Here is a 27406-nt window from a genome sequence, read left to right on the forward strand (position 1 = left end):
AGAATTTTTCACTATTTCTCAGCCACTCTTCAATATAAAGCCTTTCTTTCTTTCTTTCTTTCTTTCTTTCTTTCTTTCTTTCTTTCTTTCTTTCTTTCTTTCTTTCTTTCTTTCTTTCTTTCCCTCCCTCCCTCCCTCCCTCCCTCCCTCCCTCCCTCCCTCCCTTCCTTCCTTCCTTCCTTCCTTGCTCTCTCTCTCTCTCTCTCTCTCTCTCTCTCTCTCTCTCTCTCTCTCTCTCTCTCTCTCTCTCTCTCTCTCTCTCTCTCTCTCTCTCCATTGTGGGGCTTTAACTCTGGGCCTGGGCACTGTCCCTCAGCTCTTCAGCTCAAGGCTAGCATTCTACTGCTTGAGCCACAGTGCCACTTCCGGTTTTCTAGTGGTTTATTGGAGATAAGAGTCTCACGGACTTTCCTGCCAGGGCTGGCTGTGAACCGCGATCCTCAGATCTCAGCCTCCTGAGTGGCTAGGATTACAAGTGTGAGCCACTGGCACCCGGCTCCAATATAAAGCTTTTCTTGATTGAGGTGACCATGGTTTGGCTCTTCCTGAGTCCTGAGTTCCTTAGGGGGAGATGTGGCCTGTTACCCCCATCCTCTAAGCAGGATTTCCTTTTCTTTTTCCTCTTAAAGAAATAGTGCCAGGGGAGAGGAAAAAAATCTTCAGGACTGTTCATACACAGCAGGTTGATGATTCTATAACAAATGAAAATTTGAAAAAAAAACATTGAAATTGTTCAACATCTGCACCAAGTTGATGAACTGCCCTTATGATAGCATCAGGTTGTAAGTAACTCAGAAAATAAGCCAGAGGAGGAAAAGACACTAGCCATGTTCTGAGCCACAATATGGAACATTCTGTTGGAGTAGCCAGATTTTTTTTTTCTCATCAAAATCATCTGGGAGAGAAACAAGGGAAAAAATACAGAGAGAGGATGGAAATCTGGATTGTGTCCCCATAGGGATTTGAAAAAGGAAATGTTCTTTCAAGACTGAGCTCCAAATGCTGCCCTGTTTGCTAGTTGCCATCCCTCCTAGAATATATACCACATTGTCTGGGTACAAACTGTGTCCTCATATTCTTTTATAGATCCCTAAATCATAAGAACGTGCTCACACTATCCTCGGCAAATAAACAAGGAGATAAAAGCTTGCCCTTCCTCTTTCTCCTTTGGTATCATTAGCCTTTAGCCTCTGAAAACCTTAACCTGGGTTTGTAGCTTTGCCATCCATCTTTATTTTGCTATTCTTGCTGCTTGGCTGCCCCCAGAAGATGGAACCATAGTTCATTTTCAGTTTGAATGATGACAAGAGTCACTCTGTTCTATCACACAGGATTCCAGGAGCTTTTAAAGAAATCATTATGGGTTAAATAACTCTGGGCAGGAGCCTAATGCATTCATTGGCAGCTGAACCTAGAAACCAAACCATTTTTCTTTTTCACAAGTGCATTTGAGAATACTTTCCCGATGGTCAGGTAATGTCAACTTTTTTTTTAAAAAGCCCTAAGAGGAACAATAAGAAAGAATCAATCTTTGCTCTAAAATGGAAAGCTTTTCAGATTTAATAACTTAAACAGAAAGTGAAGATCTCATTAGTACATGAAAAATATATCATCATATTCTCTTCTGCTGTGTGTGTGTGTGTGTGTGTGTGTGTGCGCGCGCGCGTGCTAGTCTTGAACTCCGCTTAGATATTGTCCCTTAGCTTTTTTGCTCAAGGCTGGTACTCTACCTTACTTGAGCTTCAGTCAGGTGAGCCATAACTCCACTTCTGGTTTTTTGGTAGTTAATTGGAGATAGGAGTCTCGTAGAATTTTCTGTCTGGACTGGATTCAAACTCTGATATTTACATCTCAGCCTCCTGAGAAGCCAGAATTATAGGTGTTAGCCTGCTCTTTTTTTTTTTTTTTCTCTTAAGAAGGGGCTAAAGTTAACCAAGGAATTATCCTCAAAGAAATTTAGTGGCCTGGTCTTTGGGAGTATCACACAGGCAAAGCAGGCCTTTTTTCAGTTCTGGATGTGAAGATTTCCATGACAACTTGAAAAAGAGGGCATGACAGCTTTCCCTTGTGAATCTCTTATTGGACGGACCCAGAATGAGGAGACATGGGTTTTGGAATTGAAGACTGCCATAGTACCTATTTACGTTACAAGACTAACCGACAAGTATAGTGACATTTACAAAGACCAAATGTCTATTAATTTTTGTCTTATTATTTAACTATCCACGTAACATCTCTGTTTGGACATTTATAATCACCTCAAAGATATCATGCCCCAAAGAGAAATTTTGGTTTTTAAGTCTTACCCCTTTACAGAGCCCTCCTTCTTATACTTTCTTAGCTTAAAGTAAAACAAATACAAGGGTTAAAAGACTATGTTGCCGGGCACTGGTGGCTCACACTTATAATCCTAGCTACTTAGATCTGAGGATCAAGGTTCTAAGCCAACCCTAGCAGGAAAGTATATGAGACCCTTATTTCCAACTAACCACCAGAAAACCAGAAGTAGAGATGTGGCTCAAAGTGGTATAGTGCTAGCCTTTAGCAGAAAAACTGAGGAACAGTGCCCCATGACCAACCAAAAAAATAAAAATGGAAAGAAAGAAAGGAAGAAAGGAAGGAAAGAGAAAAGGAAGAAGGGAGGGAAGGGAGGGAGGGAAGCATGGAAGGAAGGAAGGAAGGGAGGAAGGAAGGAAGGAAGGAAAAAAGGAAGGAAGGAAGGAAGGAAGGAAGGAAGGAAGGAAGGAAGGAAGGAAGGAAGGAGCGAGCCTGGGGGCCCTTGATGCTAGGAAAAGGCTCTATCACTGGAGCTATTTCCCTTTTCTTTAATGATCTGTTAGAATGAACTACTGAACTGTAGTTAGATCTGTCTTCAGATTTTATCCAAGTCTCTCCCTTTCCTTTCACTATTCATCATGTTGTCTGGATTCTTGCCCAATCCCCTAACTGTTCTCAGTGCCTCCACTCTTGGCCTCTATATAGTTCATTCTCCACATAGCTGCAAAGCAGTTTTCTTGAAAGGTACATCACTAGAAGACATTAAAGCTATCATTGGATAGTCTTCCAAGCTCTTCTCCAAGGCCCATGAAACTATACACTGATCCACATCCTGTCTCTCCAACTTCATCTTCTCCCTCCTGACACATTGTGCCCAACTTAAAGCCATATGTCCGGGCATTTGCATATATTGCTCCTACTGACTTGAATACTACTCCCAGAGCTCTGCATGATTGGCTATTCAGAACTCAATCAGTAATTACCTCTTTCCATAAACATTTCTGAACTTCTTAGGGTAAGTATCTTGTCACTTACTATAATTCATTTTATAGTTTTTATAGTATTCTATCAATTCCTGAAATAATGCATAAACAAAACTAAGACAAACCCAATACTTTATTCCTCTACTTCAAGCTACCCAGAGGCTCAAATTTTAGTCAAATTAGGGTATACTTCTATCTACTCTACCTGAAAGTCTGTTGGGGGTAGCAACAGCTTGGGCAGTAGAGTCAGGCAGGCCTGGATTTTACCTTGTATCTACCTTTGCCTTAATCCCCATGAATTCTGTGCCATCTTTCCTATGTAAGAAGATGTGACCTCCTCCACAGGACTGTCTGAGGAGTCATGAAGATAGTGTATAGAACATGGCCCAGTCCCTGTGTTCAGAAATAATTCAGTGTGTATTGTATCTTCTTGTCCTAACAACAATAAGGGAACACATCTGCTACGAGTGTCTGACTGCAAGTAACAGAAGACCAACGAGAGAGGTACAAAGTAGTAGTTGTTGATTTTACACACATAACAACACAATCAGAATCAGGCAGTTACCTTATATTGATTCAATAGGTTAATGACATGAAGCATGTTTCTGAAGTTTTCTTGGTTATTTGGTCACATGGCAATTCCTATGGCTCTTATATCACATTTGTGTCTCATATAGGAAGAAGAAAGGCTAAAGTGAAAGCAAAGGGGCTAACGGTTTGATACATAGACTTGTGCCTTCTAATCAGGAAAGCAGCCATTTTTCCTGCAGTTCCCTTGAGCTGATGTCTGTGTATTTCTCAGTGGAAGAACCACATCTCATGTGGCCTGTCACCTGAGAATCCCTAGACTCCTCTCAGGCCAGAGGGGATGGAATCACTATCCTGGGAATATGTGCCTTGCCTAGGGCAGTGGCTCCCCTCAGCTATGAGGGTTACACTCTAAGACTTGCAGTGGATTTTTTAAATGGCAAATTGTACTAAGTCAACTCTATGCATAAACACTGCGATATTGCAACGGTCAAACTTATAGCCAAGATGGCTGTTGAGTGCCTCCCGGGCAGACAGGATATCCAACGTGGATACACTGGACCAAGGCATGAATCATATCCCATGCAGGATGGAGAGAGATTTCAACACTTTACCCAGAAAGAGAGACAGCTTAAAACTTACAAATAATTTATTTATAGAACTTTCCGCTTCCTATTTTTAGATGGCAGTTAATAGAGCAGAGAGAGCTCTCTCTGCTCTTTTCTATGTCTTTCTCAGCTTTCCTTCTCTTCTCTTTCCCAGCTCCTTTCTCTTTCCTAGCTCTCTCTTTCCCACCTTTTCTAGATGCTCTCTTTTCTAACTCTTTTCTCTCTTTTCTAGCTATTTTCTCTCTCTTTCCCAGCTCTCTCTCTTTCCCAGTTCTCCCAACTCTCTTTCCCCACCTCGTGGAGGACCAAGATGGCCTGGTGCCAGCCGGAATGATGAATAAGCCTACCCCTTACCTGAATACCATGAGCGTGGTGCTGTTCTGACTCGAAAAAAAAAAATAGAGCAGAGAGATTGGTAAGAAAGGCAACTAAAACTATGTAAAGCAGTGTGAATAAAGATGAGTATTGTAGTCTTTGGAGAAGAATTAGAATCCTGCATTCAGAAAAAAAGCAGGGTAGTAGCAAAGAGAAATGAATATTGAATAGATAATAAGTGGTATCTGCCAGAAGAGGAAAACCTGTCTGTATAATTCTGAGAGAAAACAAAAGAAATGCCTACCTTGTACTATAAATTCCCCACTGATAGACATCAGTAGAGTGAATGAAATAGAAAAAGAAGTATTGATAAATGTCTTAGAAATAGTCTTTCAAATAAATCTGTTCTTTTATCAACTGATTGTAACATCCAATTTCCCAAACATCAGGCTCCACTCAGGGAAATAATTCACATCATACACTAAAGCTAAGGAAAGTCAAGATTCGCCTCTATTTGAAATATTACTTTCTAAAACTGTATCTCTAATTCTAAGCATAGAGCATGCTCTCAGGCTGTGAAAAGAGGCTGTGATCCAATTTTCACAAATTGTCCTTGGCAGATGATACCACTGGTTGGATGAGGAATTCCTGTTACTGTGAGCACTGGTAGGTTATAAAGGCCTCAGGAAAGGGATGGGTGTGAAGATGGGGACAAGGAATTGGTATTAGGAGCATGACAGAATAGCCAAATAACCAGTGTGAAGAGGGATCTAGAGTACTTTAGTAAGTAAGATGATGACCATGAACCTTCTTGTTCAAGAAATAATAATTAGAATAAATGACATTTCAATCTATAGTAGTCCTGAATGTCTGTGGACAAGGAAACACAAGACTGGATGGCATGCCCATTTTGCAGTAATTGGGAATAAATCCATTTTCATGCTTGTCTCCTTCTTGTTTTTTTTTCTTTTTACTTTCCATTCATTTCTAGCTCACATTAATTTTATCAGAGCGATTAACTGTGTAATTTTATGCATGCATATATTATTTAATAAGATTAGCCTCTTCTATTGCTATTTTCCCCTCCCAGCTCCAACTCCTCATAATTCAACAGTTTTCAGGGAATTTCTTGTTATCTTCATGTATAGAATAGTTCAATATTATTCACTCTCCATCATTTTCATTCCTTCCCATCCACTCTCTCATCCCTCCAAATGATCCTGTAATTTCATTTATGTTATATGCACACATACACACATGTATGTATGTATGTTTTTGATGTAGACATATGTATTTAGGCATAGATTCCACAAATGAGTAAACAATGTGGAATTTGGATTTTGGGATCTGCCTTATCTTACTTAACTTACTATACATATATACATACATTTATTCATTAACTGTTAGGCACTTTGGCTGGTTCCACAGTTTGGCTATTATAAATAGAGCCGCGGTTATCTCTTGGATATTTGATTGATATTTCTCTAATATATCCCCTTCCAAGGAAATTAATCTCATTCTTTTTTTTTTTTTTTTTACTAATCTCATTCTTGAGGGCCCCACTCCCATGATCCAATTACTTATCAAGGCCTAACTTTATAATAAGTACCTCCTTTGGGAGGAAAGAGTAAGGCTATCATGGGAGCAGAGACTAGTCTCTCGTCAGGTCCTGAATCTGCTGATACCTTGATCTCAGACTTCTAGCTTCCAGCATGTGACAAATCCATTTTGGTTCTTTGTAAATTAGCTAGTGTGTGTTTTATTTTATTATAGCAGCACACATAGCTAGCCATGGGGATACTCTCCTATTTTCTTCTAGATAATGATTGTCACTTAGTCATCAAAACTCCTTCTAGTAAAACTCGTCAAATGTTTTTAAATGCTTGGTAATCTTAATTCAAAGATTCATAGTGCCATTTTCAAGGAGAGACTATATGCTATTTCTCTCTCCTTGGCAGAGTTCCCCAAGCACTCCAGGCGAGTTTCCAGGCGTGCACTAAAGCAGAGGTAGCATCCTTCTTGCATTTCCACCCACCGTCTGAAGTCAGAGCATGTTCAGAGAAGTACCGAAGCAGAGGGGAATGGAGACAAACAGCCAGCCATTATGCTCCTGAAGCCTCCGTCTTCCTACTTGAAGTATCTTTAAAAAAGCCTTCAGAGTACAAATATAATTGTCCTTTGGCAACAATTTTACTAGAGACTTCACTTACTGATTATAGAAAAATCTCCTTGGTTTTCAGCGTCTTGTGGTTCCAGAAAGCAGTTTAAGCAAACAAGTATTCTTGTTGGGGTTATTAGGGAGTGTTTCACAGGCCACCAAGACCCTATGAATGATGTGGATGACTCCACTGTCACATAGTCAGAAGCCATCAAAAGGGTGAGGAGAGCTAGGCCACTCTTACATGGACAGAGAAACATAGCCATCTCTTATTCTAAGAAACAACTATCCCTTGTAGAAGCCCCCTGCAATATCCCTTTTAGAAGCGCCCTGCAATATCCCAAAAGAAAGTGCTTTGCTTTTTCTAATATTGTTGTTTGTCTATATCCTGACAGTTACCTTCATCTTGACTTCATTTAATCTTTGCTTTGAGCTCATGAAGTAAATGTCATTACTTCAGGGAGGTTAAGAATATGCCCAAAGACATACCTATTGATGACAGATTTGGATGTGAATCTTGTCTTCTAATTTTATGTCAAATGTTCTTAGCAGTAAATAATCTCTTCTATTTCTCATTTCAGACAAACTCTTTTTTTTTTTTTTGATCATGGAGCTTGAACTCTGGGCCTAGGCACTGTTCCTGAACTCTTTAGCTTAAGGCTAGTGCTCATCTGAGCGTTAGTTCTGATTTTCTGGTGGCTTATTGGAGAAAAGAATCTCATGGACTTTCCGGCCTGGGCTGACTTTGAACCACCATCCTCAGATATCACCCTTCTGAGTAGCTAGGATTATAGTCATGAGCCACCAGTGCCTGGCTTCAGACAAACTCTTGAACATTACTTTTTATATTACTCTTTTAAATTGGACATCTTTTTTCCAAGTTTTGTTCAAGGCTAGAGCTCTAACACTTGAGCCACACCTTTACTTCCAGCTTTTTTTGGTGGTTAATTGGAGGTAAGAAGAGTCTTACACCCTGAGCTACAAGAGAAACACCCTGGCTGGGTGCAGTGGTGTGTACCTGTCATTCAAGCAAAATCCTAGCCCAGGTCCACTCAGACATATAGTGAGACCTTACCTAAAAATTAATCAGAGCACAAAAGGGATGCAAGTGTGGATCAAGTGGTAGAGTGGCTGTCTACCAAGCATGGGACTCTGAATTCAATCCCCCTCTCTGCCCAAACACCTCCTTCCATCTGTCAGTGTCCGTTCTTCTATAGTCTCCCCACCAGCCTGTCAATAAAATACAGCATTGATTGCCAATATAAAGAAGAAGAAGAAGAAGAGTCTCATAGACTTTCCTGCCTAGGCTGGCTTCAAACCTCAATTGTCAGATCTCAGCTTCCTAAATAGCAAGGATTACAGATTTGCGTCATCGATAGCCTCAAATTTTAAGGTGGCCATGTTCGCTTATATAATTCCTCCCCTGGAGATCTGACCTTTTGTCAAGAGGTTCCATTAAAAAAGAAGTTCCATAGAGTGTTGGGTGGTGATGAAAGAAGACACCCTGGGGTGACCTTGGGCTGGCAGGCGATGGCAGCCCAGCCGTAGGGGCTGGGAGCGTTCACTGATACCCTCAGCCTCCTGAGAGTCCTGTTGGAGCTCTTTTGTAAGCCCCTTCACCTTCAAGAGTATGTTTTTTTATCCCTCTTGTGATTACAGAGAAGACACTCACAAAAGTAATAAAGGCCCCTTGTAAATAAAACATAAAATACAGAGTGTTCTTCTGAGCTGTTCCTCCCCATATTTTCTTCCCACGTGTCTCCCTTCTTTGTGATTACACACATTCCCACAGCAGTGAGCAGCCTTCAGAGTGGTTAAAATTGTATGTAGATGTTATTATAATCACAGAATTTCTGAGAAGAAATACATGCTGTGCTTATTTAGTGGAATGCTTAACCCAAAAGAAGTGCGTAGTGTGAAGATTCTCAACTGAAATTGTTAAGAGCATGAGGTGGCGTGGGGGACATGGGAGTTTCCATTATCTAAGCAAGTTCCAAAGCCACCTCCCATATGGATTCCTGAGACTGTAGATAGTATTGACACACACATATATATGTTACTTTCCTTATATAGAGAGATATATCTTTATATATGGATATATCTCTCTGTGTATTTATATATGTATAAACATATTTTTCATATATTCTTTTTATGGATATATTCTTTTAATGGATATATATTCCTTTCATAATAAGTATTATATATATGCTTTTGAAGAACCTTTACACTTAAAGAAGTATATCTATTTCTATCACATATATCTTTCATATATATATTCCTTCCTTATGTATAGTCTATGTATATTCCACATGCATACTTATATATTCTATATAATTATATATGTATTCCACATATAGTTATATGTATTTATGTGTTTTGATAAACATTTATATTTAAAGTAAGTACTTATAGCTTCTTTTTGTCATACTTAAATTCCTAGCATCACTATTCTTGTGCTTTGAAGCCATTGTTAATTAAAATATGAATTAATTAAACACAAGTGCTGTGATACTGCAGCAGTCAACCTGATAAGAGATAATAAATAGGCAGATAGCATATACAGTGTGGATCAACTGGGATAAACTGATGGCAGTAGTTTCAATATGCTATTCAGAAGGATGTACATTATAAATCATTTATTTCTAGAATTTTCCTTTTAGGATTTTCAAGGCAGGGTTCATGTGGGTAACTGGAACTACAGAAAGAGAACCAAAAGCAAGGATGGAGTAGAGAAATGCTGGAAGAGGAAGAAATGAGATTGCAGGAGAGAACATGAAGTAGCAACTGGGAGTGCAGAGATTTGGCAAATGAGAGGGTTTCCATAGGCATTTCAGGGTGATCCAGAAGAGTATCTTCTTGGTGACAGCTTCATAACTAACTGTGTATAAACTTGGCCAAGGCAGAAGCAGGGCTAGCACTGACAATATTCCATTGAGTTTGCTGAGTTTTAGGCCACGAACCTGCAGCATTATCATCACATGAGAGCCTGCTAGAAATGCTGAGTTTCATACTTCATTTAGACTTCCTAAATAAGGATCTCTAGGTGACCCATATGCAAGGAAAGAATCACTGAACCAAGAGACAGGAAGGAGAGAGGTGGATTGTGGGTTACAGGGAAACATTCGTAGAAACAACCAGAAACAAAAGTTATTGAACAGATATGTTGACAGGTAAACACATTTTTTTAAGGACGGGGATAATTCAAACAAACTAGAGATTTTATTGATTTATTTGTTGAGAGAACCTTAAAGATTTCATGTTTTAAAATGACCATAATGAATTTTACTAAAACAGATGTAGAATCTTATCAATTCAGTTCCTGGAAGAAGTGCCAAATAGCCATTCAGCTGTTGGGCCCAGGTGAGTATTTGTAAATGTGGGGAAGCATTAATGATCAGAAGGAAGAAGATAAAGAGGTGGTGATTTCATGTGTTCAAGAAGTCAGAGACCAGGCTAGATATGCAGGATGAGATCAGAATGTAGAAACACCTTAGTCCTAGACTATAGAATATGAATGTTTTTCCAGATCAATATAGAACTTGGGTTCCTTCCACACATGGTAAAAGCAAAGTTGATAGAGAAACAGTAATTAAAATGGTTAGTGAAAAAAAAACTTGGGAATAACATATTGATTTCAATCCCAGTGCTAGCAACTCTCAGCTATTTGTCTGCTGCAGGTTAAGTGATGTAAACTCCATAGGCCTCAGGAGTCTTTGTAGAACTATGACAGCAAAAGCCCTTCCACTAGAGGCTGGTTGTAAAGGAATCTGGGTTGGATATGAAGTCATGGAAATATTACTGGAATGGTGAGTTCTCATCAATATTGTCATTCTCTCTCTAGTTGCAGAAAATAGATGGAGGACAAAGAAATGAGAACCAGAGGGAGCCATTTCCAAGTTTCTCAGGGAGCAAGTTGGAAAGGGAATCCAGGCAAGTCATTCTTGGAGCTTGATTCAGTTTGAAAACAGCTGATTTCATCTTGTGTAAGCAGCTTTCCTGTTTACCAAGGCCACTAATAATAACCAGCCCCTGCATCTGTTACACATGTCAGTGCCACCTCCTTCCTCCAGCTCATAGGGTGCTAGCCTACTCATAGCTCGTCTTCCTCCTCCTCCTTCCCTGCTGGTGGAATGTATGCAGATGGGAGTGTAAGCAAGAAAGAATATGACCTGACCCTGGTGGGTCAATGGAGTTCCTGACTCTGCCTGAGACTAAGACAGCAAGTATTTTTGTTTGCCAAACCACCATTCATCAGCCTTGACCAGCTGTGTAATCAGAGGAGAGAATCATGGGCCAGCTCTCCTTGGCACAAGCATGGGTGTGGAGAATGACTTGAGCGCTGCTTCCTATTGCTTTCACTCTTAAATTGACAGGGATTTAGAAGGAATGACAGCTTTTCTGAAGTTATGAGCTCTGGGAACTGAACTGGTGACCTTATTAATTTGAAGATAAAGCAAGTAGCTCAAAAATTCACCTTTCTCCCTTATTCTAAGCACAGCATGTTATCAAGTACCTGTTTTCAAATGTGAAGATCTTTTGAAAGTAGAAAAGGTTATAAATAATTTATCCTTTATTATGAATTTTCAGAATTGAGTAATTTTCTATTATTAACAACTTGAAAGAAAGAACAATTGTTCTTGGATTGGGGTAAATAGGAAGAATGTGGGATGATTTTTTTTAAATGGTTTGCTTCAAATAGTTGTACAAAGGGGTTTGAGCTTCACATGTCAATTCATGTGTGCAATGCATCTTGGTCATTCATTCAATCACTCTTACCATCTGTGCACTTCCCAACTCATCTCTTCAAGGCAAAGTTCAGTTTTTCCTAGTTCAGTTTTCACATACATACATTGGATATTCTGACTGTATTAGCCTACCATTCCTCTTTTCATTGGTTTGGCTCTTCTATTTCCTTCCCATCTATCAGTCAAGTCATGATTCAGCTTCCTCGCATTCATGTTTTTAAAATACCTGATGATTGTTCAAAGGGGTCACACATGGAATTTCACACCTGCCTATACTGTCCTTTAGGCAGTTTGATCATGTATTTGCATTCATTGTCTTGTATGTATTAACAAATATGTACATATTTTAGGTTTAATTTATGGGACAGTTGTCTAGATGGTTTTCTGGGGGAAAACATGCATGGAGTTAGGAAGTCAAGAGCTCTGGGCAGAGAAGAATATTAAAGAGAAGATAGCAGATGGCAGGTATAGTTCGCAGAGGAAAAAGTTTAGCACCAATGAAAATTTTGTTGACTTTGGGACTAGGCCAGTGGAGGAAGGAACCAACAATCTGAGTGTAACTTGCAAAACATTTCCTGGGTTGTTTTTGGCATTTAAGGCATACACTGCCAACATTTTCTTGTGGAATAAACTCAAGCTACTTCACCGAAGACTACACCAAGTTGGAGTCTAGCTTCATGCTCATTCTTTTTCATGGTCCTGAAAGAGCTATTTGCACCAGTCAGAGTGTTCTACATTTATGAAGAGTTCATATGCCTGGCCTGGGCTTGCCCTACCCCTTCCTCCTTACCCAGAATACTGCCCATGCTTTAAGCTCAACAGAAACCATTTTCCCATGAGACTATTTATACAGCCCATGCAGTAATCCTGCTTGCTGTTGAAATATACTTGGGCAGGGATGAGGGTGGTGGGGGGTGGAGGGGGTGAGGGGGCATTCATTGTCATTTAAGAAATTGAAGTGTTTTTTCACATAAAAATTAATGTATGAATTACTAATTATGGAAAAAATTGAAAAAGATACAAAATAGAAATTAAATCATGTAGAGACCATTACATTCTGAAATTCTTCCAGGAAATCTTTTACTTATAAACCTCTTCCTTTACACTTAGTAAATACTATGAGCATTTTTAGATTGTATGTTCTGACTTTTGTAAAAAAATGACAATTTTTTTTTTCAGTCATGGGGCCTGAACTCTGGCCTGGGCACTGTCCCTCAGCTCTTCAGCTCAAGGCTAGTGCTCTATCACTTGAGCCATAGCACCACTTCCGGCCTTTCCCGCTTATGTGATGCTAAGTAGAACCCAGGGATGCAAGGCAAGCACTCTACCACTGAGCCATCTTCCCAGTCTCGACGATTACTTTTAATGATTATAAAAATACTCATTTGAGCCAGGAGCCAATGGCTCACGCCAGTAATCCTAGCTACTCAGGAGGCTGAGATCTGAGGATCACGGTCCAAAGCAAGCCCGGGCAGGAAAGTCCGTGAAACTCTTATCTCCAATAAACCACTAGAAAACTGGAAGTGGAGCTGTGGCTCAAGCAGTAGAGCACTAGCCTTGAGCTGAAGAGCTGAGGGAAAGCGCTCAGGCCCAGAGTTTAAGCCCCACAACCGACCACAAAAAAAAAAGTCATTTGAAAAAATAGAAAACTAGGAAAATAAACTCAGGCTTCCAGATTTCTAATATAGGAATAATTATGCCATCTTTTTACATATAATTCTTTATAGTGATTTTTTTTCCTGTAGAATACACGAGAAATGCATGTTTCTTGTTTTTGTTTATTTGTTTGTTTTCAGTTGTGGGGCTTGAACCTCTGGCCCTGGGCACTGTCCCTTAGCTCTTCAGCTCAAGGCTAGTGCTCTACCACTTGAGCCATAGCACCACTTCCAGTTTTCTGGTGGTTTATTAGAGATAAGAGTCTCACAGACTTTTCTGCCCAGGCTGGTTTTGAACCACAATCCTCAGATCTCAGCCTCCTGAGCAGCTAGGATTACAGGTGTGAGCCACTGATGCCCAGCTGAAATGCATGTTTTTTATATTATTTTTTTACAGTGTTCAAGAATGTATTGCAAAGATCATATTGCGTTGTTATTATAAAGCACAACAAACCCAGCAAGATTAACAGATCCTAATGATATAAAGATCTGGTAAGAGGTAATATCTGTCCCTGGATGATTTATTAATTTTTTTCCCAAATAAAATACTCTTTAGAATCAGTTAAAATATACTTTTTAGATGTAGAATATGACATTCAAATTTCTCAGCTATTATTTCATCCTATAAAATTCTGCTTTTATCAAAGTAGAAATTTATTACATACTAGGAAAAAAGACTTTTTGTTAAGTAATTATCTAGCTCAGTGCTATAATCAAGTAAAAATGTCTTCATGATGAACAAGTTCTAGAAGAACAATGGTAGTTACTGTTTTACATAGTCATCAAACAAATCCAGAGATTTCATGTGATTTGCTGGGTGGAAACTATGGTTCAAGAAACATTTCTCTTAAGCCAGGCAGCAGTGGTTCATGCCTGGTTCATGCCTCATTACTCAGGAAGCTGAGATAGGAGGACTGCAGTTCAAAGCCAGCCCAGGCAGGAAAGCCTATAAGATTTTTACCTCCAATTAACCAGCAAAAAAGCAAGAAATGGAACTGTGGCTCAAGTGGTAGAGTGCCAGCCTTGAGAGAAAGAGCTAAGGGACAGCACCTAGGCCCTAAATTCAAGCCATAATACCAGAAAAAGGTACACAAAAAGCACGTACTTCATACATGAGAGGAATGAGTAAGATTGGTCCATTGAAATAGCACTCTGTTCTGAGATTGAACAATGTATGTAGGAACTGATCATTTCAAAAAGAATACTGAAGCAGACCTCAACTAAAGGGAAGCAGTTATGTTTTTGAACTATAGTTTCTCCTTCACAAATCCAAGTTCTGATTTGGATAGAGTATGTCTTCAGGTGTTTTCAGGCCCCCAAAATATATGGAAAAAGCAGTATACTTTATGAATAGATGAGCATCTATTAATTGATTTTAAGTATTTATTGCAGTCATCATATGGTGATTCTCTCTTTACTCTTCTGATCTAGGAGTAATGTAAGTAATAATTTTAGGCAATATGTGAAGGGTTAAAGTACTTGAGGCAGTGACCACTTGTTGCTTGTTTAAACTAAACCTAAGATCAGCAAATTCTGTCTAGCAGAGCAACATGTGGTGGTAATCCAAACACCTGGTTGGCTGTGTGCCTTTATAAGCCCTGCAAATCTTTAGCTCGGGGCTCTCCTCCTGGGCTCCGCTGTGTTGGAGTGTAGGATGAGGCCGGAGCTGCAGCCTGTTTAAATAAAACCTTAAAACAGCTGTAAAGTCTGACTCTCAGTGGTCTTCTTGGTGGGGGTCCTGCGACCTGGGCACAACAATATGTAACTCATCTTAAAGTAGAATGTGGAAATAAGAAGCCTCACAGTGACAGTTCTGCTTATTGTTTTATCATTGACATCATTAATCTCTCATAGTAAAAGTAGAGAGAGAAAGAGAGAGCATTAGAGTTCTCCAAAGAAGAGCATTGATTCTTTGACTCCTTGAAGAAATTCAAGAATGTTCAAGTGCTTTTTATAAAATACTGTTTTATTTGCATATAACATATACATACTCATCTGTGAGCTTTAATTCATCTCTAGCTTACTTATAATATTGAATGTAATGTAAATACTATGTAAATAGTTCTTTTATTGGGTTGTTTTAAGAATAGGAACAAGATAGTAGTTAGTCCAGCTATATTTTCTCTGAATATTTTTCATTCATATTGAGTTGGATCCAGAGATGTGGAACCTACAAATACAGAGACATATATAAAGAGATTTCCAGAGGTAATGGCTCATGCCCATAATCCTAGCTACTCAGGAGGATGAGATTTGAAGGATCTCAGTTTGAGACTAACACAGGCAGAAAGGTTCAATAGACTCTATCTCTAAAATACCATACAACAAACAGGGTTGGAAATGTGGTTCAAGTGGTAGAGAGCCAGCCTAGAAAGAGTGAGATTCTGGGTTTGAAACCCAGTCACAGCAAAAACAAAACATAAAAACCAAAAAGCAAACAAGAAGCAAAGGAACAAACAAACAGACAAAAAACAAACCAAAAAAACAAAGAAAAGAGAGAAGGAAAAGGAGAAGTGGAAAATAAGGAAGTCCTTTCATCATATAAGTATAAATATGGGCCAAGTTTAAATGCCTACTATTAGTTCTATACTCCAAATAGATTTTTTAAAAAGCTGTAAGTAAAGATTAGCCTTGATGCCTAGCTGTGTTTAGCAATTATTAAATAAAGAGCTAGTCATATAATAATACTTACTGAACTGATTGGAGCTGCTGTTGACACTTGGCGTATGGCTCTTGATATAGATACAGCCTCCTCATGTTTCTTTAGGAGGAGGTGAAGCACACTGCGCTTTTATTTAACAGGTCCTATAGCACATTTTTAACAGTTAGTAGTAAAGATTTTTGAGTTTCCTGGAAGTAGTTTTAATCCCTAACTTAATGTGAACTGCCTATGGAGTTTCAAGTATTCCTTTAAACTTATGACATCTTATCTATAATTTCTAGAAGGAAAGCTGTTTTCACTGTACTGCATATTAGCCAGGCAATACAGTTCACAGACAACTGGATGAGTCAAAAGAGAGTCCACAGCCTCACTTTCCAAGTCTCTTGGCAAAGTGGACTGGACGACAGCTCCAAGAGACATTGTACAATGGCCAACAACGCACTGTGAATCTTACAGCTGTAAGCTGTAGAGACAGAGCCTCAGTCCCTGGTTCCTTACAGCACATTGCACAAGACATTTTACTAAATCACCTATTATACATTTTTCGAAAGACAGGTTGATTTTTATGCAGCACTCTGGATAATGAGCAGCCCTGGAAACTGTCTAGGGAGAACTAATATAATATCTGCTCCTGACTTTTCAGACATGGCATGTGGTATCTATCCATAACTGATCATCTTAGTCCATTTTGTGCTACTACAACAGAATACTTGAGGCTAGATGATTTATACAAAACATACATTCATTGGCTTAGAGTTGTAGAAGCTGAGATGTCCAAAATCAAGGACTCAGCATCTGACCAAGGGCCTTTTTGTTACATCACCACATAGTAGAAGGTGAGAAGAGAATGGGAGAGGGTAAAGGGAGGGGACTGAATTGTCCATATTATAATGAACTTTTTCTCTACAACAGTGGCACTAACCTATCTGCGAAGATTGAATCTTCATGTCCTAATCACTTCTCATTGAACTTTTTTCCTCTTAACACTGGTACATTGCCTTTTCAATCTGTACTTTTGCAGGGGGGACAAATAGCCCTGATTACTGAAATCATTGACAATTGGATTCTACTAGTATTTTCCGGTATTCAGCCCTTTGCACTTTGGGACTTCCCTCTACTTCTGAATAGTTCGATACTGTTTCTGAGCTTTAATAGGGATATATTATCTCACTACAGAAAAAATATGACTCTCTGACCTGACATCCCATCCCATTCTCTCTGAACTAAAGATCTGTGAGATAAGAAAATGTCAAGAAAATTGCACTAAGAAATGGAAATGATGCATCCAAGTGGAGAAATAAAATCTGTCCTCAAGTTCTCAGCTAAATTTATGGGCCAGTGCCTGTTGATCCAATACGTCTTTCAATGGCTTCACCTGGAGCAACTGTTTGACTGGGAATCTTACATGCAAGACTCATCTCCTGACAAGAAAGCCCGTTCACTAATAAGATAGTCTCTTTACAAGGTAAGTATGTACCATAGAGTACTGCTCTGGTTGCTCTAGAAAATGGGTGCAATTTCAACAAATGCTCTTAGGCACAGTTCTCTAGCCTTGACTGAACTATATATCTCTTCAAGGCTCATGAGTTGTCCTTGAAGATCTTGCTGTATAATCAGAGAACCATGTCCCTCAGGAATTAACTACTAATAGTACCAAGTTAGGAGCTATTCAACTGATGACAAATGATCTATGCACATGTTGTTTAGAAGATATCCTCTCCTAAATAGAATGTTTAAATGAACACTATATCAACTTCAAGTGTTGGCTGAACCTATGTTGGCTTGCTGAACCTCCTGTTCAAGGATACATGATTGTAAAACTACCATGAAGGATTATATTACCCAATGAAAAATTCCCCTTGTTTATGAAATCAATGTATCTTTTGGTATTATCAACAAATGGTGAAAACCCCACCAAAAATTCCACATTTTTAGCTAGGTGCCAGGGGTTCATACCCATTGTCCAAGCTACTTAGGGAGCAGAGATCTGTAGTTCAAGAAACATGTGAGATTCTGTCATAAATTAACCAACAAAATGCTAGACTGTAGTAGTAGCTCAAGTAGTCAATCTACTAGTCAAAAGCAAGAAGCTAAGCCAGAGCTTGAGGCTCTGAGTTCAAGCCCTGGTATGGGCATATACACAAAAATCACTCCATGTTTTCCCCTCTAACAAGTAGATTATGTTTTTATGACTGTGTCAGGTCACAGGATGAATGTTTGGAGAGAGACAATGGATGATTTTTGAAATGCCCCCTAAGGCTGACCAGTAGTAGGGAACTTTGGACTGAGGAGCCTGGGACCAACTTCTTATGAAGTTGCCAGGTACTGAATGCCTGAGGTTTCCAGCATCAACCTACTGTGCTGCCTATATATCCAAATGACTTGACACTTGTTCCCCAATAGGGAACAATTGTTCCCATGTTTTCATTACAGAAAAGTAAACCAAACAGAGATGCAGTGTCCCTCCTCTACATCTTAAGTATAGCTCTTCTTATTTGTTTTTCTAAGTTTTAATTTAGGTTTCTAAATTAAATTTAGATTTAATTATATTTCTTTTCTTGCTTGTTTTTAAATTTTTAATTTTAATATTGGATTATTATAGGTTTCATAACAATTTCCAATTCCCTTAATCCTAGAAAATCTTCATAGAATGAATTTCCCTAATTGGGTAAGTCCAGATCAATTTTCCCCGAAGCACTTGAAGTATCTGTGTCCTAGCATAAAAAACTTGCATGGCATATCCATCATAATCATCGTGACATAAATGAACACTCTGTAGGATTGTGTTCTGTTTAGGTGGCTCATTGAAACTTCCTCAACTTTTGGAGAGGAACCTTCACTTCTGCCCTTCAGTCTGAAGCAGGTCTCTATGAAATTCTATTTCAATGCTGGTTGTTCCTAGCTGTCAAAAAAAATAGACATTTTGTGGTCTAAAAATAAATATAATAAATTTCCTCATTCAAAAATGGCAGAGCAGATTTTATACAACTGTTCCACAAATTTACTTTATGACATTGGCTTTGGAAAATTTTAGCACTCAGAATAAAACTATGGAAATTTCTGGGGATGAAAATAAGGGCTAGCATAGAAATTACTTCCTTTCCTTCCTTGTGTGAAGAGAGATAACATTAGTTGTGGGTGCTGGCCAAGACGGGTACAAATGTACCCAATACTTCTGCGGCCCACATAGGACCCAAACAAAACCATAGCAAGATCTCCTATCACAAAACAAAACAATGACAAATCTTCACAACCCTTGGGAATGCAAAAGACAATTGCTTTGCAAAGTTTTCCTTGGCATTTCTTCTATTAGCAGCTAGCCTATCTTACCAGCATAATTCATTAGACCAGTATTTTCTAAAGAACATTCCAGGAATTACTATTCCTTAAGCATTGTTTGAACAAAGTCTGCAGGATCAACAAAAGGTTAGAGAAACACTGATACAAACTAGGCTTCTTGGTTACTGGACCTCACCATGTGTTTTCTTCAATGACTCTATACGAGTTACGTATAGAATACAGTTCAAGACTATTTTCCAGTAGCATAGGAAGCAAGGCATTCTAAAACAAACAAAAGAAAAAACTCTTTATAAAACATAGGCAAATTCTGGGCAAAACTCACACGTTTCTGTGCGCTGTTGAGAAAAACTGGGAAAGTAACAGAGGCAAGAAACTAGTCCCGGAAAATAATGTCTGAACTGAGAGCATTGTCAGCCATGGAAACCGAGCACCTTGGATTTTAGTAACTATGGTAGTGACAGGGGTTAAAAGTGAGACCACTGTTCTAAGCTTAGATCTTCAAATGTCTACTTTGACAGTTAGGTGGAGAGAGAGACTAGAAAAAAAGTCATTCACAGAAAAGGGAGAAGATACGGAAATGTTTCTATCTCAGTGTATGTGGAAAGAAGTTTCCCATTGTATCTCATAATCACTGACTACCTTTGTCATGAATGAAAGCACAAGACAAGAAATGTTCAACAAGAATTGTACTCATTTCCTTACGTATGTAACTGTAACCTTTCTGTACATCACCTTTCCAATAAAAAAGGAAAAAAAGAAATTAATATGGTTTCAGAATGTAATACTCAATGGTACCAAGAACAAACAAGCAAAAATTCCTTCTGCACAGACTAGTTCTCCACAAAAACCTTTCAGAAGTCATACATACAAAGCTAATTGAACATGAGCTCAAAATACAAAATTACAAAACACTGAAGGAAATGAGTGCCATAAATTTGCAGAATAAAATAATACCAAAGTTTTATTACCAGTAATTTAGTTTATTGGAATTATGATATAAGATTAAAATAGATTCTCAAAGAACAATAGAAATAATATGAATAAGGAATATGTTTTTTGTGTTTTTTTTTGGGGGGGTACGGTTGTGGGGCTTGAACTCTGGGCCTGGGCACTGTCCCTCAGCTCTTCATCTTAAGGCTAGTGCTCTACCACTTGAGCCACATCGCCACTTTCGGCTTTTTTCTTTTTTCTTATTAGTGCTGAGGAATTGAACCCAGGGCCTCATGTATGCAGGGCAAGTGCTCTACCAGTAAGCCATCTTCCCAGCCCCAAGGAATATGTTTTAAAAAGATCAAGTGAATTTGAAAAAGAAGTAGAATTTCTAGAAATAAGAAATATCATTATTAAAAATTAAAGTTGCAATTAACATCCAGCTTAAACAACCGGCAATTCATTACAATAAACAGACTTCATAGGTTAAAAGAGAGATCATAAGAAATACCCAAATTGCAAGTACAAAGAGAGACAAAGTATGGAGAATTTACAAAGAAATACAGAATATACAAGTGTAACTCTGTTCAATAGGAGTTCCAGAAGGAGAGACGACAGAAAGAGAAGATAATATATGAATATGCAATGGCAGAAAATAGCCTGTAAATTTAAAGAAAAGACAAATCTACACAGTCAGAATCACAATGAATCCTGTGTATAACTGGCAAAATGAATTTGTGTCTAAACTTATTATAATTAAACTACAAAGAAGAAGAAAATATTTATCTTGTCAGAGATAGAAGATTTATGTACAGGCCAAAACCAATTAGTCTTCAGACTTCTCTACCAAAACACCAGACCTGGAGACAAAGGAATGTTGAGTAAGAGGCTGGGGCCTGGGAACTGTCAGTGTGCTGACTGCTTAATTAAACCATCTTTCAAGGAAGAAGAAGCAGGAAGACATTTTAAGACCTCTAAATGAGAACATTTGCTGCTGACAGACTTTCACTAAAATGGACTCCTGCTCTTTTTTCACTAAAATGATATCTTTCTGAGAACAACTATGTGTTGATTGATTGGCTGAATTGTATGAATCCTGGGGCTTAAACTCAGGTACTGGCCACGATCCCTGAGCTTTTTTGCTCAAGGCTAGTGCTCTACCACTTGAGCCAAAGCTCCAGTTTTGGTTTCTTGGTGATTAATTAGATAGGAGAGTCTCACAGATTTTTCCTGATCAAGCTGGCTTCAAACGGCAATCCTCAGATCTTAACCTCCTGAGTAGCTAGGATTACAGGCATGAGCCACTGGTGCCCAGCAACAACTGACTTTAGGAAGTTAAGTCTGAGCATAAAGCAGGAATACTAAACAAAGTAATTTGTTAAAATGGTGCTAAATCTAAAGTTTTATTTCAAAGAACAGTAGTGTAAAACATTTATTACACAGATGAATTATATGTTATGTATTATGTTGTGTGTTATATGTGATATGTCTACTATATAATAGTACCATATAACCAATAAAACTAGATAGTACCAAAAATACTGGACAATAACCTGAGATGGAAGTGGTTGGAGAGAATGCAGACTTGCTCAAATTTATTAAGCATAGATCTCTAGTTTGTAAGCATCCTGTGGGAATAGGTTGCCAAGAAATGTGCTTTGTGTTTGGCTTGGCACCTAGGATTTCAATAGAAGCAAGCCTCTCAGCATCCTGGATTCTCAATAGAGCTTCATGGAGCTGTTGACATTCATGTTCACAGTGGGTTAGTGTGGTGGTGCCAACTAAATAAGAAGACTTGTGGTTAAATATGATTTCCAGATAAACAACAAATACAATTAAGCACTGTTTATCTGAAATTCAAACTTAACTGGTTGTACTGCATTTTCATTTGGTAACTATGGCAACCCCAGGTGGATGAAGAAGTTGGGAAAGAATGTGTGATGAGAATAATGAAGGGGAGGGGGTCATGACTATATGTGTAATATCCTCAGGGTACTTGTGCCTTACAGTTATGGACCAAAGCAGAAGGGGTTAGTCACATTATACTGGCTGACCTTTAGCCTTCCTAGGCAAATAGGCTGCATTTATTGTGAATTGCTGTTGACAATTTTTATGCTATGCTATTCATTCACAGCAGGAGACAAATGGAATGGACCAGATAAGTTAGCCAAGAACCAAAAGAAATAATGATGCAAATATAGATCCCATCCCCAGAGAACTTTGGTATTATGTGACCAATGTAACCGGCTTACTCTGAAACAGATCCAAACTGTACAAATGGAAATCAACTCTTAGTTATCATCTCCTGGAAACTGTCTTCATGGAAACCAATCATGAAACTGTGGTATACTACAATAGTAAACACTTTTAAGTGTGGCTATATCTGAATACAATTAGAGGGTGTCCTTTATAGTGACACGTGTTGGATGTTGGTCTCCAGTTTAGTGGTATTAAGAGATAATGGGGGCGTTGAGAGGTGGGTAGGGCCTAGTAAAATGCAATCAGGTTATCAGGGGAGTTACTCTCAGAAAAGATTGATGTTCTCTCCAAGTGAGTGATTCTCTGTGCGAATACATTGTTATCAAAAAGCAGGCCTGACCCCCCAAAGTTTCCTTTCTTGCCATGTGATCTTTTTCTATTGCACATCAAGCAAATCTGGTTCTTCTTTTACTAGCTGTGTGACTTGGACTTCTTATCTGTATGATGAAGAGAATAGCAGAATTACTAAACAGACCTTACTGTGTTGTGGGGATTAACTGAGGTTCTATGTGCATAGCACTCAGCAAAGCATCCAGAATGCTCAAAACGGTGAGTCATCAACTTAGTTATAGGCATGCCTATGATTAGGTTAGCTTAGAGGACTAGTCCCTCCTTAGAAGTTTGCATATGTTTCTGGCTATTTATGAGTTGAAGAGTTTCTTTAGGCAGGTACCACCAAGGTGTGCAGGGCTTTAGGGATGCAGACTTTGAGCCCAAGAACACAGCATTGTTTCCCAGTGGGCGTGCTGGCTTCTCCCAGGGTGGCTGCCCAGAGGCAGAGCTGCTTCTGATGAGTCAGGGAGGAGCAAACACCAGCCATCTAGGTCCACAGGGCAGGGCAGGAACCAAAGACCGGAGGCCACTTTTCCTCAGTGCAGCTGCCTTCTGGACAACCTTCCTCCCAGTCTTGCTTTCCAAACTCCAAAGGATATGGATGTAGATCTAGCCTGCTACCTCCCATCTGATGTTTTGCACAGCATAAAGGGGACAAGGGAGCCAGGCCCACACGTGCCGGCCATTGTCCTAGTGGAATAACAATTGCAATGCTAACAGTGCTGTTTACTGAAAACACACTATGTTCTGAGCACTGTACTAGTGTGTTTTCATTCTTTAATTTCATGTAATCTCCAACAATATTCTAGGAATTAAAAACTATTGTCTCCATTTCTCACACTAAGAATAGATGTTCCAGAGCTTCATCTATAGTCATATAGCTAGTAAGCAGGAGAGTTGAAAGTTTCACTATACAACTCTGGCTTTTAAGCACAATATACTCTTTCTTGGCTTACACCCCTAGATTTGTGGTCAGGATTTGAAAAAGAACAAACAGACCGGAATAAACCTTTTGTACCTACCCATGAAGAAGGCATCATACTTCCTCATGGTAGAGGCTGGAGGACCTATCTATATGGGCTACCTACTTGAAGGTACTTAGCTAGATAATTTAGAAATTAGTTTTCACATTCATTCAAAATGCTCAGCTGCATAATATAAAGTCAGTGTCTATAGCTTGTCATAGAATGGGAACCAGAATGAACTCATGAGTTTGAACTCCATCCCCACTGCCAGTATTGAATACCACTCTTTAAATCTTAATTTCCTCACTAGTAAAAGTGGGTTACTAATAGTAGCATCTTTAGCTTGATGTGAAGACTCACAAGATAATATATGCAAAATATCTTACAACACTGAGTGGCTTTCTCTAAGTGGTCAATAAGCATAAGTCACGTCTGCCTTTCCTTTATTTTTCTTTTCATTTATTTTTTAAAATAGTGGTTGTATACAGTTGTATAAAGGGGTTTCAATTCAACATGTCAGTTTATGAGTACAATGAATCTTGATCAGTGTCACCCCTTTCACCATTCCCCCCATCTCTCTCAACCCTACGCATCCCCTCAATTTACTTGGTTCAATGTTCACATATATACATTGACTATTATGACTGCATTCTTCTTCTCTCCGTTTGTCTACCCTATGATTGTATTATGTTTTCAGCACAGAGTCTATCTGATGAATGAAAGAGAAATTCTGAGCCTAAGAATCTAGGATTAAAGACAGACAAACGAATGCAGTAAGACCACCCCCATCTGTGGCTTTATTACCTGCAACCAGCCACAAGAAAGAAAATGTTACCATTTGTCATGACTTTGAGAGAGATGGTGCCAGAGCAAGTAAGAGACTATATTCATATAACTTTTATAGTTAAGCTTGCTCTATTTATTACTTATTAATTTTTTACTGTGTCTAACTTATAAATTAAGTTTGTTACAGGTGTGCATGCATAGTAGAACCAGCATATGTAGGGTTGAATACTATCTGTGGTCTCAGGAGCTCACTGGGGTCATGGATTAGGGGAAGCTGCTGTAAATGCAGTGTGAGAGGAGACACTGGTGGTGACTGAGTGGGGTCGAAGCCCATAACAGGTGATGTGGAAAGTGGCAGAAGGAATCTAGGCCTTCTAGAAGTGTTAAATTCTTTCCAGAGTCTTATAAGACAGGAAGCTAACCTGGGGAGCTGCAGCAATCCAGCCACTGAGTGTGTAGGAGCTGAGAAATCAGCTCACATCTGTAGAACTGCCAAATTTAGTATCGGAAAGTACAGGATGCCCTGTTAAATTTGAACTTCAGACAAACAACAGGATGGCAATTTAGAATTCGTTGTAGAAAGTGATATTTTCAGTATAAGTATGTTCCATATGTTGTGTAACCTTTCAGATTATTTGTTGTTTATCTGAAAGTGTTGTATTTTATGTTGTATTTTCTCCATATACACCTAGGGAGACCTGGAGTGTTTCAGAGGAGCTGAGGAGGAGGAGGGTCAGGTGAGTCTGAAAAGGAGAAAGAGCAAAATCTGGAAGGACTTGTGCACTGATTTGAGCTTTATGCTGAAATTAATGTCAAGCCATTGAACATACTTAATCACAAGGATGCAAAACCACAATGACCAGAGTGTAAAAATGTGTTGTCAGTATGATGAAAGGAGGTTTTTAGAAAAATACTATATATTCAATTACCCCAAATGGAGTGTCTTAAGCAATAAACAGTTAATATCTCACATTTTCTGTGGGCCTGAAATTCAGAAACAATTTATCTGGGTGCTTGTGTTTCATTTTCTTTTAATATAGATACAAAGAAGATATTAAGCTGATTTCTCAGCTGTGAGCTGATTTCTCTCGGCTCCTACGCATTCAATGGCTGTATTGCTGCAGCTCCCCTGCAAGGCCCTATTTGGGTTGGAGGATTCCATTTGGACATGGCTCACTCCCATGGTTGGTATTCATATGGTTAAGATACTTCTAATGTGGGCAGAACTCCAGCCCTTAAAACCAAGGAGTACTTAGAATAAAAGGAGTATTCTTTCACATGGTAGTAATCTCAGGGACCCTAAGAGACAGCAAATTGGAAGGTACATGCCTTTTGCTACCTTATCTTTGAAAGCCACACACTGCCATTCCCTTAATATCATAGTGATAACACCAGTGAGCTTGGCTCAGTGCCACTGAGCACTATATAAGTGTGTATATATAAGGAAGTAGGGATTCTTGGGACATCTGAAAGGATAGCTACTTGAAAAGGTATTGCTTTCCTTAAGTGTACCCATGATCTTAAAAGTGGAGATTGGTGGAAGCATGAAATAGTATGGACTAGTAGAGAAACACTTGGAGGAATAAAGATAAGAGAGAAAGAGGTAGGCAAAAGAAAACAATGAAGAATTGTCAAAGAACTTTGCATCCAGTCCACAGAAATATAACCAATGCCATCCCAGGAGGAAGTAGATCCACTTTCTTCTCTTCTGGACATTGTCAGAAAGTATGTTTCCTTTCAGAAAAAACAATAGGGGAAAGTATAGACACAGAGGAAGTGGGAGGGTAACAGCCCAATGAACAGCTGAGTTCAAGGTAGAAAATTCCCATGGTAGAATTAGCATACTTGAGGAGGAAAAAGGTGGTAATTATTCAAGAGAATATAATCACTAAAAACTGATTTTTGGTATGAATGGAAAGGGAAGAGCCACTAAAGCAAGCTCTGTCACCCACCTACTTTATGATCATCTGTTCGTGACAAATTTCTGTCTTTTGCTTTGTAATCATTTGGGGTCTTTTTTGTTTTCCAGAAGCCATGAACTTGTTAGCATATATATTTTAGAAGTGTTTTTTGTGAGACACTAAGTTCAGCTAGAAACCAACCTGTAAGAGGAGCGCCCTCTGCTGCTTCTTATATCAAATAGACTCTTGATTGAGCAATAGCAAGTTAAAACACCTTCAAAGGCCCTAAAGGCTGCAATAATAGTAATAATAGTAATAATAATAACAATTAGATTAAAATAATTAGCATTTTTGCCTCTTCAAATCACTAAGATTTCTTTGTTTCCTAGAAATCCATGTTTCTACATATTTCATGTAGGTTTTCTTTCAGTGGCAACTGTAATGTAATGCATACATGGGGAGAAAGACATTGAAGGATTATATAATACGTAATCAGAAGCATGGTTTCCAGCTCTTGGCTAAATGCAGTAAACCCTTTGGTGAGGCATACATCAATATATTAGAGGCACTTCTTGATTACTCACCAAAAATAACTCCTCATAGTGGGCAGGAGGCTGTGTCTGTATGTAACTCTGAACACCCAGCAAAGTATGTTTTCATAATCTAGAATACACTCATATGAGATTCATATCCTTTCACTGAAAATATTTATAGAAATCTTCCCAAGCAAGATTATACATCTCTACAATCATATGTAATGACTGCAGATTATTCTGTTGTTTTTGTCATTTTCAACTGACAGATTGTGTGTGTGTGTGTGTGTGTGTGTGTGTGTGTGTGTGTCTGTCTGTCTGTCTGTCTGGGTCTGTGTACTGGGGCTTTGAACTCAGGGTATGGGAGGTATCTCATAGATTTCTCACTCAATACTGGTACTGTACATCTTGAGGCACAGCTCCACTTTTGGCTTTTTGCTAGTTCACTGGAGATAATAGTCTTAGGGA

Source organism: Dipodomys merriami, unplaced genomic scaffold (assembly GCF_024711535.1).
Source record: "Dipodomys merriami isolate MVZ:Mamm:240054 unplaced genomic scaffold, mDipMer1.0.p SCAF_5, whole genome shotgun sequence".
NCBI lineage: Eukaryota > Metazoa > Chordata > Mammalia > Rodentia > Heteromyidae > Dipodomys > Dipodomys merriami.